A 12488-nucleotide genomic window follows, 5' to 3' on the forward strand; every position below is an offset into this window, starting at 1 on the left:
CTCCGATGCCGGCTTGGAAGCAGCAGATGCTCCGACGCGTGCCAAAAGGGATATTTGAGCGCTTAAATACCAACAAAGCCGCCTGGGAGGGGAAGCCACAGCAGAGATGAGAAGTTAGCGCGCGTCTGTCCGATGAAAACCGCTAACGACCTCCGGAATGCTCCGTTGGCTTCCGTGGGGCGGGAATGAAATGTCAAAATTGATTCGGAGGGTGGAGTTCAGGGGGTGGGGGGGGGGGGCTGAGACATTGGGGTCTCTTGGTTTGGTACCCTTGGATCGTTAGGAGGAGGATGGAGGCGGCGAGAGTCGCCATCAGGAAGCCGGGGTCTCAACTGGGTGTACTTGCGCTGAAGTACCCGCTAAAGTACTACACCGTACAACAACAACACGTTTTGGACTTGAAGTGAGCGTAAGGAAAGGGGAAGAATACGCACGTTGTCATGGCAACACAAAGCTAACATGCAGGCTGTAAGTCTACCTGGCGTGCTTGAAACACGTCAAGGTGGCCCCCGCATCAGGACAAGATCTCAAACTGGGAACGCTGGTACGGAGAAGAGACGTCCATGAATGGACGAAGGTGAGTGAGGGGGGCGCGGGAGATGGGGGGGGAAAGGGGGGGGGGGGCAGTTAAAGTGTGCTGAATGAGCTCCCGCTTTCAAACGTTTACGGTTCTTCAAATATCCGATGATACCTCTCATAGCTTTTAATCTTTAATGTGGAAAAATTAATCATCCCATTCATTATTTTAATAGCTGTCACCCCCCCCCCCCCCCCCCCCGCTCCGCACCCCCCCACCCACCCCAAAGTGCTGATTTATGGCCTTGAGGCGGCGAGCGGGATTTATCGTAATGTTTGCACCAGGTAGCCCGAGCCCATCTTTCACCGTGGTGACACGCCATTAAAATGCCCCGCTGATTAAAGCACGACTCCCGGGTCAACATGGCGGCACAAAGACCACAAACAAACCTCCGTACACGTGGACGTGTACTACCGGATGAGGGGGCGGGCTTTAGGCTGGGGTGGGTTTAAGCATGCGTACTAGCGTCCTTTGGACTACAAAATCATCGTAGGGACGCCAGGACGCATGACTTTATCTACACTCCAGTTTGATTGCGTTGCTACGGCAACATCATCTCTCAGACTGGATCTCAGCTTGGCTTTGGGAGGCGTCGACCTGCAACACAAAATGCGATTGTCCTGCCGAGGATCGGACCCCCCCCCCCGCAGTCCAATAGGTGGATTGATCAGCGGTCCCGCTGTGACAGTGACGGACAGCGGGCGTAATTGCCACGCTCGCCCTGGGACGAAAGCAAATTACCACTGCGGAATCAAACGGGCCAAGTTTTCTCCGAGCGCCTGCCATGCCACTCCGCTCCCCCATCGCGCCACGCATCACTGCTCTGTGCGCTGGCCTCTTATCACCGCCTATCATAGCAGCAGCCTCCTTCAGGGACACGGGGAAACACACAGCAGAGGAAGCGGCTCAAAGCGTCCACCAGGTGGCCATGTAGCACACACCAGGGTGGGGGTGGGCGGGTGGGGGGGGCGTATATGAATATATATGAATACATAACTGTTTTATATTTGAATATGAAAATATGCAAAGTTAAGCAGATTTGACGTATTTTTGGCCTAAATTGTAATACCCAGATACCAGATGTAATACCCTACACTGGTCACTAGGTGTGTTGCTTTGAGGAGAGAGCACCCCCCCCCCCCCCCCCTCGGAACGACTGTACACAACAGAATATGACATGTTATTTTGTCTTATTATGTTCACTATGTTGGATAATAGGAGTGGAAAGGTGACTATAGGGGTGCTATTTCATGTCTACAAGGCTCTAGATGTATTCAGAAGGGGGTAAACGAGTGATTGGAGGAAAGGAGCTGTGAGTGCTTTACTAAATTCAGCATCCGGCTGCACTCCTGGATGCGGACGCATGGGAATGAGGATGGGAATGAGGATGAGGATGGGGATGGGGCGGGCGGAGCAGAGGGGTGCGCTTGTAATTCAGAGTTTTGGGGGGGGGGGGGTTTTCTGCAACTTGGCAACTTTTTCCTCCATCAGCGCGGCGCATTAAATCCCAGCTGCTCGGGCGGCAGACGCCTGATGCTCGCCAGTCGACATGAAGCTAAAACGCTGCAGGAGCTCCACGCCAACTAGAGGCCATTAAATTGACATGCTACGCCGCACACGCTTACATCTTTGCCAGGGAAAAACATTCTTGGATCATTTTGCTTTATTATTATGTCTGTGTCGCCATTGCTGCACTTGCGTACTTACACTTAGTACACTTCCTGCGTGAGTGGCAAGCGCTTCGTAAAGCCGTACACTGCCGTCGTCATGTCAGCATTGCTAAGATGGACGCCGACTCGCCGCCACGTTTGCGGGAGGCTTGGAGGTTGTGACTCCTGGTGCTCGGCGTTCAAACCTGAGCCATGTTGGCGCCCGGAAAGAGGCGAGCAGAGGAGGCTGCCGTCTGACATAAACTGTTCGGGAATCGAACCGGCGGACTGGTACTGCAGGGCGTCCACAGCCACGCCGAGCGATCCACATGGCTAATGGCGGCACTCGGTGTCGCGTCATTCCTCAGAGGTCACTTTATTAGGAACAGCGTCTATTTCAACATGAGCCGACTTGAAATTCCTTGAGATTCCTGCTTTGAGGAGGAAACACCCCGGATCAAAACCACCAAGTCTTGTTGCCATGACGACCATAAGCGTGTTTTTCGAGAAATGTGATAGATTCATTTCTCTTCCAGCCTGAGGACACGCCTCCAGAGAAGGCAGGAAGTCCTTTATCGTTCATCTCCAGTTCCACCCAGGAATTCAGCAGAGGAACGTTAGCGTCAACGCTAGCTCGGTTTAGCTAGCAGCAGTAACTAGCCAGCGCAGTTTATCAATATGAAATATTTGACTTCGGCGGGAAGGCATGCAAACACGGCGGAGAGGGGGCGGGGTCACAGAAAGGAAAAGAAAATAAAGAGCGCCGGCGATGCGGCAGCGGGAAGAGTGATGGCGCTCCGAGGAGCGTCAATATGTAAACGCACGGAGCCGTGCCGGCATGAAGAAGCGTTCCATCAATGGGAATCATATTAACATGATAAAGGGCAGATTGGGAGGCGAGCGCATTGATTCCGATGCCGCTTCATGTCCGCCTCCGACATGTTAATGAATCGCACCGCCAAGCAGAGGCGGGGGGGGGGGGGGGGGGTTGGGGGCGGGGGCTGCTTTGGGGCAAGAGGAGGATGCCGCATCTCATCTCCTAAAGTTTCTGGGGGCCTGGAGGAGAGAGGAGAACTTTGAGAAGACCACCTGGAGTCAACGGGGGCGGAAGGTGAGCAGGTGGGATGACAGTGAATGATACGGTAATCAAAGACGCCGCCTTCAAGATGGCGGCGCGTGGAGGATCATGACTTTAAGGTGCGGACGAGGCCTCGCTGGCCGCCGGGTGCAGCTAGCCAAAACGTCAACTAATTAGGCGGGAAAATGAAAGCATTTCGTCTTCATTAGCAACAGACGACCAGACCGTGGGACGTCACCGGGGCAGCGACACGAAGGCTCGGCTGTCCAAACCCAGCGTTAGATTCCATACCACGCCATCATCTCACTACTGTTTATTAGTCATGTTTATTTTATACTAGTTTAATATTAGTATTTTATACTGTATATTAGTATTTTATACTGTATATTAGTAATACCATTCAATGTTTCATTGACCGTTACTTCCTGCAAACTGCGTGCTGACAAGTCTATTTTCGCTCTTTAAATAAAGCATACATTGTTTTTTCAATATCGGTTTAGCGAGCGGCGAGCGCTAGTCCGGAGTATATTTTGGGCAGACTTGCAGTTTCTCGTTTGCAACTGCAGTTTTGTTCCTATTTGCTGTTTACACAATACCTTCAAAGTGGAGCTGACGTGCTGACAAAGTGTCGCTCGTGGCGACGTGCTGTGCCACTCAGCAGCTATCTTGGGGGCACCTCAGGGCGCCTCATTAGGTCCCTGCATCATCGTGGTAAAGGTGGGCTATGCATGGTAAAGGTTGCCATGTTCATCTAATGGATGCCAGCCAGTACGCTAGTGCATCCCTGAACCCTTAAAAGCTGCCGGATGTGAGCGTTTAGCTTGTTGCTAGCATCGCTAAACCCAACCCTCATTGAGCAGGGATGTTTGGCAGCGGTTGGAGCCCCGGCCGGGGGGGGGTTTGCACGGGGCTGAACGGCGTTACAAACACAACCAACAAAAGGCTCACAACAGCCGCCCGGACCTTCAGGATCGACGCAACTACAGCAGCACACAGCGGGACCTTCAGGATTTAGCGGACCAGGGCACCACAAAGGAGACGTGAGAGCAACACAGCCTTAGTTTCCATCTCATGAATGCCGGAAGCTTCACAGCGGCTGGAAGGAATTTAAAACAGGCGGCAAAGACGGCGACACAAAAGCAACACAGAGTGTTTTTTTAAAAAACATGAGCGCCTCAGCAAGCCAGGCCACACCGAGACCCAAACAGAGGGTCTTTATGGCTTCAAAGGCTGACAAGCCCGAGGCGTCTCGGGGAAGCCTCGGCCCGACGCCGTGCCGCCGCTCCGCCGCTCCACCGCTCCGCCGCTCGGCTCCAATCTCGAAAAGTCCAGAGCGAGGCAAGACGAGCTCTTTTCAAAGAGAGTCAACAGAACATTATCACTCAACACAGACGCCACTTTACATATTGAACACTTTGCTTTTTTGACACGGACCATTATGCAGCCTCTGTATGCTACATCCATCACAACCTCCACAGCCTGGTGGCACTCGGGGCCGCCTGCACGTACACAACGCGCACCCACGTTACATCACTCCTGTGCACAAACAAACAACCACCTCCTGTCTTTGCGGCTTTCATGTTGGCTTTCATAAACTTCAGCTTGTCATTTAGGGGAAGATTCACAACAATAACAATAATAATAATAATAATAATAATAATAATGTTGCTTTGTGAAAAGCGCATTTAGCTTCCAAATGTCTCCTGTGGTTGAATCAAGCAGACAAAACACAAAGTACACTCCAACGCGGGTGTCCAAAGTGCGGCAACACAACACTAAAAACAGCTAAAATGGTAGAAAAGACAGCAAAAAGGTGCAATGCCTTGTTGATATTAATAACACAAAGCTTTGGCTTTTCAATAAGTATTGTTTCTTAGCCTTTTTATGAAATATGTACAACTATAAAAGTGGCCTTCTCCATCAAAAGCCGCTAATGAGTGTGGACGCTGGATCCCCGAGCATTCGCCATTCATGACCACGCTGATTAGCTTAGCTCTTTTTTAAAAGGTTAGAATCAATACGTTTTCATTGGGAGGAAGATGAGCTTCCTCCTGCTCCTTTTTGGACATGTGGAATTGGAACATGAAGTATTCATCCATCCGTCCGCCCATCCGTCCATCCATCCATCCATCCATCCAAGAGTGGGGATATGATGGAGCCTATCCCAGCCGTCTTGGGTAAGAGGCGGGGTCCACCCTGGACTGGTGGCCAGCCAATCCCAGGGCACATATAGACAAACAACCATTCACACTCACATTCATACCTATGGACAATTTGGAGTGAAGCTAGCATCCGTGTTCAGTGTAAAGTAGAACATTCAGTATGTCCTCACCTTTTCCTCCATGTATAAATAAGTGATAAGACAGGTCAAATTTAGAGCATACATTGGCATACATGGATTGAAACTGGGTTGAACCTGGATTAAACCTGGATTATGTGGCGAATGAACAATGGCAACTGAAGAGAGAAGGGGAGAGTTCTGGAAGTGAATCTAATCTAATTATTACGACACTCACTTTTATTGCAAATGTTGATCAGAAACTCGGTCAGTCAAAGGCCCCTCCCAGTGAAACGCAGCAAGCCCTCCGCCCACCAAGCCCCATCCCCTCCCCAAGGCTGCGCCCACAGGTCCCGCGGCGAGGCGCTAATGACGCGTATGATGGGCGGGCCCCGCCACAGTTTGGGCCACATTAGCCAGACAAACAATCGTTGGCGCTGTCACTTGGTAATGGGCCAAGAAGCAAAGCTCGCAGACCTCGGCTCTTGGACGGGGTAATTAATTCGCCGCCCTGACGGGGCGCTCTGCCTCTTGGCCGCGTCGCCGCAAAGATTTCCAATGTGAGATCAGACAATAGCTTCAGCAGCCCTACGACGCCATCGATTGTCTCCAAAGTGAGAAATGCATCTTGCGGTGCCGCCTGGGCCCGGTCCACGTCTTAATGGCGGCGCTATTGATGCTAGGTGCCAACAGGCGGCGTATTGATGCTCACACACATCCACAATGAGGCCCGCAGGGGATAGAACCCGCTCGGCGCCATAAATAACGGGGCTGCACAACGCTCATTTTTGAATCAGCGCCGCACATCCACAAGCCGGTCAGGGTCGGATCCATACTCCTCAGGGCCGCACGACGTCGCAATTACGATGGGCGATTAGCTAAACGGGCCTTATTGGATAAATTGGATTAGGCGCTGATTAAAACTGGAACCTCGCTAGCAACAGCTCCGCCGAGAGCGACAACAACGAGGCCGCCGACCGGACCCGCATCGCCGCTCATTAAAGCAATAAATCCTGCGGCCGCGCCGGTTAACGTGGCAACAAACTGCGAATTAGTCGTAGATCAGCCCCCGCCAGAACCCCGCGCCCCCTGCCGCCGCCTCGACGTTAGCAATAAATGAACGATCTCCGGACTCGGCCGTGACGGCGCCAGACAAGACAAATGCCTGCGCTTGCATCAAATGTTCCCCCGTCCCGAACCCGCCAACCGCACCAATAAAGCAATCGATGCTAACCCCATCCCTGCAGCCTTGCAGGCGCTGGCGGCCATCTCTGGGGTCCGCAATGAAGAGGGAAGGAGAGGTTGGGAGGCGTAAATAAATAAACCTCAAACCCACCGGTGCCGACGTCGCTCGCCCCCCAATTACAAAACACAAATCCGGTTACGGGAGGCCCGGATGACTCATCTCTGTCCGCCTGCTGCCTGACAACACAGAGGAGGCGGAGTCCAAATCAGGAAGTGGGCTCGGGGGGACCGGGAGCTGCTTTGGAGGGGGTGGGGGATTTTGTAAAGGACACACTTAAGTGGGCAAAACCAGCGCCGACCCGGTACCGCACACACACACACACACACCCCCACAGACACAACCCCCCAATGTGGTTGTAATTTCATCAAATGTCATCAAACCCATCTTAATCCCTGCGTTAAATGTGGCCCCCCAGCAAGACGCTGAAGAGGCTAGCAGGAGGGGGCGCGGCATGCCGAGGCATACATTACGCTACGCCCGTCTCCGCCCAGAACCAACTTGGATGAACTTTATGTTCGCCCTCCTTCAATGCGTCATGTGACATGCTGCCATTTTGAAAGGGGTCGAGCACAAATGCCCCCCCCCCGCGCCTGACAAAATGGCTGAAATGGGACGGGAAGAAAGTGAAACAAATGCTGTTGTCCTAAAATTTATCGTGCGATCTTGAGAGCGTGGTCCGAGATGGTGGCGTGAAGAAAAAAACGCCAAAAAATCAGGCGAATGTAAGCCAAGGTAAAGTGCACTAACCGGGGCGTACATTAACCGAGACATGGCTGTATTTCCTTACTGTATCGTGTACATCCCTGGTGTGTTCCGTGTACATGTCACCACTAGCAGTAAATTCCCGACACGGCCACGGGAGCAGGGAAACTTGTCCGTGGATGGAGCACTTCCTGTATTTCCATTTGTTGAATGCCTTGCCATTTAAGGCCCAAAGCGTCGTCTGTCACGAGAAGACAAATAAAGCTTGCGTTTGAAGGCTTTTCATCTTTGGGCGGCAGCTGAACTGGAGTGGCGCTTCTTCAACGCCATTCTCCACAAACACGCTGCAGCTGCCGCGTGTTTACATCCCAATTTGCATTCAAATGCTATTTGCTGCTGCAAAAGAAGGCAAGGAAGCGCTTGTTTGGGCGGGGGGGCGGTGGGGTGGGGGTAAATAAACACTCCAAAAAGCCGCGCGAGGAAGGAGGGGTGTCAGTGAAATAAAAAAGACCCCATTGTCGCGTTCCGAGCGAGCAGCGTGAGCAGCGATAATTAACCGGTAATTAATTTGCTGCTCTTTATCTCGGAGAAATGTGTGCTCGGCGAAAGATTAGCGCGGCTTTTTAATAAGCGGCGCCGGGTTTGATTCTTCCTGCTTCCGCCCGCCACAAATAAGCCTTGCTTGTTTGTTCCAGACGGGCGGCCTTCCTGCTCTCGCGCGCATCCCCACTTGGGCGGACGCACCTTCTCAGGTGGCGTTCCTGCGCTTGTTTGGACCCCAACGGCGCACCTTAACAGGGCTGCTTTCTTTCAACTAACAAGCTTCTCTTTGATGGACATGTTGTCTCTTTCCGCTTCAGCCGGCACGGATGTGATGTCACGTCTCTCGCCATCAACCTGATGGCCACGTGAGCTAAGACTGTCACCTTAAATTAGCCAAACTATTTCCGGTGGGCTTTCGGGACCCTGAACGCATCGCAGCTGGATCACAGCTTGCTACAGAGTGGTTGGCATCTTCTGGTTCTTGGTTGAAATAGTTGGAATATTGGAAATAAAACAGCAGCGGTAGTGGTAATGGACCCCCCCCCCCCACCAACAGTGTTACAAAAATAAAGAGATAATTTGAGGAAATAGTCACATTCTAACAATAAACGGCGCCATTTTAAGAGAATAAACTGGCAACATGAGGAAAAAGGATAAAGGTGAAATACTGACCACGCCACGCTTGAACGACACTTGTTTTCCAGGAAAAAACAGCCAAACGCCGGAGAAGGATTTCCGAATAAAAGGCCCACAAGTTAAAAAGCGATGAGCGATCCTCCACGCCAGGATGTTATTTTATCCCCGCACGCCTCATTCTCGCACGTTTATGGCCAAATTATACAGAAATGCATGCAATCTGCTTCAATCATCACACAAACTTTTCCCAGAAGTAACTTTTTACAACAAATAAAGATGCTTCCTAGTCACATGACAAACAAGATTAATTTCCTGAACAGCAAATCTTTCAGCCGTCCACTCTGATTAATAAGAGAGGACGTGATAATCTCATTAAGAGCATTATTTCCTTCCTGAGATGATATCTCACTAGTGTGTTGTGTGTGTGTGTTGTGTGTGTGTGTGTGTGTGTTGATGAACTATCATCACGGAGATGGAATTTAAGGAGAAAGAAAAAAACTTTCACTCTTTGACAGTACAGCTAAGTCGGATCACTGCTGCCATCTTGCGGCCGCCGTGGAAACTGCAGCTTGGAGCGGAAGCCAAAAGTCCCAGACGATATGGCAATATTGAGTGAATGGAGGATTTATCAGCTGACTTGGTGATGATTTAGTCCTGTGTGATGGGGGCATCTGCTCCACGCGACGAGCACCGCCAGTGACGAATGAATTTAAACAATCCAACACAGACGAGGAAGAAAAAAAGAGCGGCGAGACGGAAGAGAAAACACATCAGGATGACGCTGACTGCTGTTCCACCAGCGTCCACCAGATGGCCCTGTAAAGACAGAAATGCCTCACGGCCCACTCCTGTCCTCAGCCGACCCTTTCCAAAGCAGCAACCACCCACTCTCACACACACACACACACACACACACACTGAGGCCTGCCTGCAGTCGTGAGGCGATGCGTCCTCGGCGGCGGACAACGATCACACGATGGCGCCACCCGTGAAACTTTGCACCCACTAAAAAAGCAACACCTCTGCCGCCTGGTGAGACGCTCACGAGCGCCCCCCCCCGGTCAGCGTGAAGGCACGTGGGAGAAGGCGGAGGCCGCTAAATGTCACCCGCCCACGCCGCGTCCTTCACCGGATGACCTACATCAGTTGTCGGAACTCGCCGCGGGGCGAGCGCCCCCTGCCGGAGCGCGACCTTAAACGCCGGCGAAACATCGGCGAGGGAAAGACGAAATGAGGCTGCTCGCAAACACGACGGCGCGCTGAATAATGAATAGACCTGCTCAACAATAGGGGCCCTCCGAGGGGCCCGTGCAGCTGTTCACCACGCTCCCAGCATGCACCTCACCCCGGGCAGGCCGCTGACACACACACACACACACGCCAATAAATGGAGTGGGAGGACACACACACACAGTAATTATACATGTTTAATAACTTGAAGGCCATAAAGGCGGTTGTTGGGGGCCAGCATTTATCGGGGTGATAAAAAGCAGGGTCATAGGGGGACAGAGGGACGGGGGGGCGGGGACAGGTCCTGAACGGCCTGAGGAAGTAAGCCGGGAAAGTGGAAGAGTACATTTGGAGGGTGAGCGTGAAGTGCTGCAAGTGCGGCACGGGGCGGCTCGGAGGCCGCGCGGCGTGATCCAGGGGTTAGCGGCGAGCGGGCGGGCGGACCCGTCGGCGGTTCTGCTTATTGTCTGTGCGGCGCAGCGTGAAATCCCCGGAAAAGCCTTCAGCCTCCCGGTCTCGTTCCGGGCTTCCTCGCCCAGAAAACAACAATGTTTACTTTCTGGCCCAGGCCGGTTCCGACTCGCCGGCGTGCAGAACGTTCGCTAGAACTGAGGGAAGGAACAGAAGGTCCGCAGGCGTCACGCTGGTCCTCCTCGCCGCAGGCCGGAAGCTTGGTTTTTCTACTCGCCCTCAACTTCCTGACCTTGTCCAGGTGCAGGTGAGCGCGGCGGGCCCGTTTGAGCCGCGGCGCCCTGCGGGTGGGCCGGTGCCTCTGCTCTGGCCGCCCCGCTGGCGCCGTGGGCAAGGAGCGGGAGCGACGCTGAGAGGAAGAGGAGGAGGAGGAAGAGCAGAGGACTTTCCTTGGCCTCGGGTGAAAGCGGAGCTGCGGAGTCGGACGCACGCTGAGAGGGAATATTCACACACACACTGAGACGCAAGCTGTGCCTGCTGGCACGTGCGCACGCACACACACACACACGCACACACACACACACACACACACACATATGTGCCGTGTGTACAAACACAAAGCGCGAGCAGCGACGACGTAAACAAAGTGACTGTCTGCCGTCCCGCATGTTGTTGTGCAACGGAACAGGCTAGCGTTAGCGCGCGTTTGGCGGACGCTTCCGGCGAGCGGGGCCAAGAGACTGCGGCAGCGAGGACGGCGCCAAGCCAGCCATCGGGCCCCCGCCGCTGCCAAGCACGCTAGCTAGCGAGGCAAATGTAAGCGGCTCGTTAGAACTACCACGACCTTTTCAACTAAAAATAACCACTTAGTTTGGCCGTTTGTTTCCATGACAACGCTGGATTTTTTTTTTACAGCCTGAAAAGACAAACCTTTGAAAAGGAGTCTCAAAGTGAAAGTTGTGCAAACGACGCTAAAGGCGACACAAATATCACAGCGGGGCACAACCCGGTCAGGAGGATATTTACCACCACCACTAGCAACTGGCTATTAGCGTGACGAGCTAACCACAACAATCTTTGCCGTGTCTCCATTGATGCACTTGGATACTAACACTTGGCTCAATCCTAGTTCCACCCTGGGGCCAAAGGCCAAGGGGGCAGGGCGGCGTTCCAGCGTGGAGAAGGTTGTTCTCCACCGTCCTCCATCCCAGCTTCCATCTCCACCACGGAAGAAGCGCTGTGAGATTCTCCATGAAACACAAAGACGGAGGGCAGCACAGACTTTTCCTCGCTGGCTTTTTTCCCTCTCCCTGCCTGGACCGGATCATGTTGGCGGAGCGGAGTGAATAATTCAGGTTGGAGGCTGACTGCAGCGGAGACGTGCTGTACATTTGCTCGGGGGCTTGGTGGAAGTTTGACGAGAAGCAGAGGAAACTCGGCTGCAAACTTCAGCCACTTTTCAACACAAACTTAGCCTATTGATTCCTGCAGCAACACTTGGCCTCTCGGTTGGCTAGAAAACCCTCCTGACGGACCGTCACATCAGACACCGTACCGGCACTGTACTGGACACTTCATTAGGTACACCCTGGTCACATGCACAACTTCCTTTATGGAGACAACACACATGACAGGGGGAGGGGACCTGTTGTGTTCTTGGCTGTCACTCACAGCTGTCTAGTACTGACGTGTAGCAGGGCGGCCAATGGAGTCACTCATTTGCAGTAGTGACAATCATGTCATGATGTCATCCATCCATCCATCCATCCATCCACTCATCCACCCATCTGCTCACTAGGGTGGGGGTATGCTGGAGCCTATCCCAGCTGTTTTAGGTCCACCCTGGACTGGTGGCCAGCCGATCACAGGGTACATAAAGACAAACAACCATTCACACTCACATTCATACCTATGGACAATTTTTTTAACCTAGCATGTTTTTGGAATGTGGGAGGAAACCGGAGTACCCGGAGAAAACCCACGCATGCACGGGGAGAACATGCAAACTCCACACAGAGACATACATATTATTATATTTGTTATGTAAGGAATTTTTGGACAGCAGAAATACTATAAGTACTATAATAATATATATATATATGTCAACTGTTTTTAAAACAATATGATATTATATGTTA

At 52.5% G+C, this 12488-nt stretch overlaps 1 protein-coding gene across 9 annotated transcripts in view; it reads right to left on the reverse strand.

Annotated features, from left to right (window-relative positions):
• Positions 1–12488, reverse strand: part of LOC131102883 (RNA binding protein fox-1 homolog 3-like) — a 247406-nt gene that overhangs the window by 156474 nt on the left and 78444 nt on the right. The gene's annotated exons all lie outside the window — the stretch shown is intronic.

Source organism: Doryrhamphus excisus, chromosome 15 (genome assembly GCF_030265055.1).
Source record: "Doryrhamphus excisus isolate RoL2022-K1 chromosome 15, RoL_Dexc_1.0, whole genome shotgun sequence".
In the NCBI taxonomy this organism is placed as follows: Eukaryota; Metazoa; Chordata; class Actinopteri; order Syngnathiformes; family Syngnathidae; genus Doryrhamphus; species Doryrhamphus excisus.